The sequence below is a fragment of the Megalobrama amblycephala genome, linkage group LG7 (assembly GCF_018812025.1).
Source record: "Megalobrama amblycephala isolate DHTTF-2021 linkage group LG7, ASM1881202v1, whole genome shotgun sequence".
Taxonomy (NCBI): Eukaryota; Metazoa; Chordata; class Actinopteri; order Cypriniformes; family Xenocyprididae; genus Megalobrama; species Megalobrama amblycephala.
This window is the reverse complement of record NC_063050.1, coordinates 16,571,169-16,575,298: the sequence shown is the minus strand read 5'-3', so window position 1 is coordinate 16,575,298 and position 4,130 is coordinate 16,571,169. Positions and strand designations below refer to the sequence as shown.

The 4,130-nt window shown below is 38.1% G+C and overlaps 1 pseudogene; it reads right to left on the bottom strand.

Moving 5' to 3' along the window:
* Positions 1–200: 200 nt before the first annotated feature.
* LOC125273187 lies at positions 201–317 on the bottom strand (annotated as a pseudogene).
* Positions 318–4,130: the final 3,813 nt, after the last annotated feature.

Genomic DNA, 4,130 nt, shown 5'->3' with positions numbered 1-4,130 from the left:
ATGGGCAAATTTGGCAACCCTACTCTTTTCGAAGGACATCCTGGGATTTTTAATGACCACAAAGAGTCAAGACCTCGGTTTAACGTCTCATCCGAAGGACGGTGCTTTTTGACAGTATAGTGTCCCCATCACTATACTGGGGTGTTAGGACCCACACAGACCACAGGGTGAGCACCCCTTGCTGGCCTCACTAACACCTCTTCCAGCAGCAACCCAGTTTTCCCAGGAGGTCTCCCATCCAGGTACTAACCAGGCTCAGCCCTGCTTAGCTTCAGTGGGAAACCAGTCTTGGGCTACAGGGTGATATGGCTGCTGGCATCTAACTTAAAACACCTAACTTTGTCCCACCTAACTTAAAAAATCCTAGTCATTTAGAACAAGATTATTTCTCATAATTTCTCCTTTTTTGGTCTGCAATTCACATACCTCCACCCATGTCAAATTTACAGGCGTTATTATATGCTTTAAGTTTGGTTCTCAACTCAAACTTCCAAGGAGGCCTTAAGATGACTTAAAATTGTTTAAAACAAGACAAACAAGCATGGAAATAAGCTAAAACAACTAAAAAACTAGGTACTTCATATTTTGTTATTTTTATAATAAACATATATATGTCTAGCTATGCCAAGCTCTAACATATTTAAGCAGATAATAAGTAGAAATTTTGAGGAGTGTGTGTGTGTGTGTGGGGGGGGGGGATCTGTAAGTGGCATTTTAAATTTTTGGACACCCCTTCATTGGAATGCTACCTGTCTAATTGGAGGCCTGCACCTGTGTGTCATCTATTTCAAAGTCCAGATGAAAACACATCTCTCATCTGTGCTGTTTCTGATATGCTGATAAAAATGCACAAGTATCCTGCTTGTCAAGTTCTATACAGTTTCTTGTTATTTTAAATAATGACAACAGCAACAATACTGTAGAACTGAACTTCCTCAATGAAATACCAATGCTTGCAAAATGCAAATATGCCATTCCTGAGGAAATGCATCATGAGCGTGACGGTGAGGATGACAATTTTGACAAGCCTATATCTTTGCAATAGTTTGCTGCGTGGGAATGTGCTGAAATTGTTGCTATGTCCTTAATGTATTTGAGCTTTTAGATTTCTTTTGGTTATTTAGTCATATTTTTTCTTTCACTCTATTTTTTTTTTTTATTCACTCTAAAGTACAATTATGAGATGAGGAAATTTTCAATAAATAAAGTTTCCTCCGGGTGAGATACATCCTGTAAACCATTTTGTCAATAATTAATTGACGTCTCGTAAAGAGCTGCAATTCTTTACTTTACAGGTGCCCTAGAATTAAAAACTGATGCTGCGTTCCAATTCGCCTACTTATACTACGCCCTAAAAGTATGTACTCTTTCTGTGAACAAAAAGTACTTACTTTTGAGTGTGTAGCAAAAGAGTAGACAAGCTTTGGGACATACTAACACGTCATACAATCGCGTCTTTTCTCTCTGTCGCATCCTGTCACCGTAAACTGGCCTGTCAATCATCTTACATCCTCCACATTTCATTTAGTTAATTTCCTACCGTATCGGAGAGAAATGCAGCACGTTGATATGCAGTCGCGGGTCTTTCATGTGGAGAACTCTCCTCATATTAACAAATAATGATGCATTTAAAAGTTAATGGCCATTCGGATCTTTATAAAAGTCCACATTGGTATTTGCAGATGAAAAATAACACGGGTAACATTAAATATATATTTTCTATCAGGTTAAACTGATTATTAGTCACTCAAATCTCTCAGCGTCGATCGCGTATATCCGCCATGTTTTGTAGTTTTTAACACTTTTTACTCGTGTTTGTAGTTCTGAACTGAATCCTCGTCCAATGCGCAATGGGTTGTGGGCAATATTAGCCTTTATAGTGTGCACTGATCCACACTTCGAAAATAAACCGGAAATAGTAGACCATCCGGGGACTTTTGGCATACTCTTTTCAACATACTATGCTTTGGGACACACTTATTCTAATCTCACATACTATTTAGGATGGATAGTATGGACATTGGAACGCAGGGTGAATTTATCTTTGCACAGTTAAATAACAAGAGTTCAGTACATGGAAAAGACATACAGTGAGTCTCAAACTCCATTGTTTCCTCCTTATATAAATCTCATTTGTTTAAAAGACCTCTGAAGAGCAGGCGAATCTCAACATAACACCGACTGTTACGTAACAGTCGGGGTGTACGCCCCCAATATTTGCATATGCCAGCCCATGATTGAGGCATTACACAAGGGCAGCCAGTATTAACGTCTGGATGAAAGGCATTAGACAAGGGCAGAACGTCTGGATGTGCACAGCTAGGTAAGCAAGCATGAACAATAGTGAAAAATGGCAGATGGAGCAATAATAACTGACATGATCCATCATGATATTTTTAGTGATATTTGTAAATCGTCTTTATAAATGTTTCGTTAGCATGTTGCTAATGTACTGTTAAATGTGGTTAAAGTTACCATCGTTTCTTACTGTATTCACGGAGACAAGAGCCGTCGCTATTTTCATTTTTAAACACTTGCAGTCTGTATAATGCATAAACACAACTTCATTCTTTATAAATCTCTCCAACAGTGTAGCATTAGCCGTTAGCCACGGAGCATAGCCTCAAACTCATTCAGAATCAATGTAAACATCAAAATAAACACTGTACTTACGCGATTAGACATGTTGCATGACGAACACTTTGTAAAGATCCATTTTGAGGGTTATATTAGCTGTTTGAACTTTTTTTATGTTGTTTAAGGCAAGCACGAGCTCTTGGGGCGTGGAGCACTGGATTTAAAGGGCCACACACCCTGAATCGGCTCATTTCTAATTATGCCCCAAAATAGGCAGTTAAAAAAATGAATTTAAAAAAATCTATGGGGTATTTTGAGCTGAAACTTTACAGACACATTCAGGGGACACCTTAGACTTATATTACATCTTTTAAAAAAAAGTTCTAGGGCACTTTTAAATATGCATACAAATTCCCTTTCTGCATATTAATCTGTGGAATGATTTCCTGTTGACACTGGCTGCATCCAAATCACATACTTCCCTAATATATAGTAGGTGATAGTATATGTGAGAAAATAAGTGAATTCACAGTACTCATAGAGTAGGAAATAGTACCCAGATGACCTACTACTTCTGGCGAGATTCTGAAGTGTGCATTCGATGGACACTTTACTGTCCTATGAGGCCACAGGAGGATTTGTGAAATGCAGTGAAGTGACACAACTGAGGCTGGTAGGTCACATGATAATGGCAACATGGCGAATGTACTATGTCCACATTACATTCATACATACTTTTTTTAATGGTCGCAAAGTGATTTCTTATTCAAAATAAGTACCTACCTCAAGAGTATGCGATTTCGGATGCAGTCATTGACTGAAAGAACTGTAATAAGAATGTGGGTTTCTGTAATGCATGATGGTTCAGAAATGAGAGCTACAGATCCAAATGCAGTTAGATATTTATTAACAAAACATACCAAAAGTAAACCCAGGACCATGAAATGAAGGCAAAAACTGAAAATCCATACACGGCAGGAAAACAGGGTAAATTCAGACAAAGACAAGGTAGGCAAAACTGAACCGAACAACACACACACACACGATATAAACATGAGAAACATTGGGGTTTAAATTAGGGGTGCAATGGTTCAAAAACTGTGAAGAATCAGTGGTTAAAGATGGGACAGTACCTGCTTTATTTGTACCAACTTGCTCCTCAGAATCACACACTGTAAGTGTGATTAATTATTGATGTATTTTATTCCGAGTGTTCAAAATAACACCGGCTAACTCATGTTATTACTGTGTTACTGAAAGACTTCTGATAATCAGCTGAGGGACACTATTACCTAAAACTGTGTCCATTTCTGCAGATTGTCTGTTGTTCTTACTACTTTGAGTAATGATAAAGGATGGAGCAAGATTTGTTTTACAAACTTTAATGCTACATCAGTCATTCAAGTTAGTGCTCGGCTAACGTATGCGCTGTTATTGATTCTGTTAATAATACAGTTCCCACATGTGCACCGCAATAAATTAGAAATATACACATTGGTCTGGAGATACACTTGTTGATGTTGATGGTGAGGAATTAGTTGCAAAATCTCACG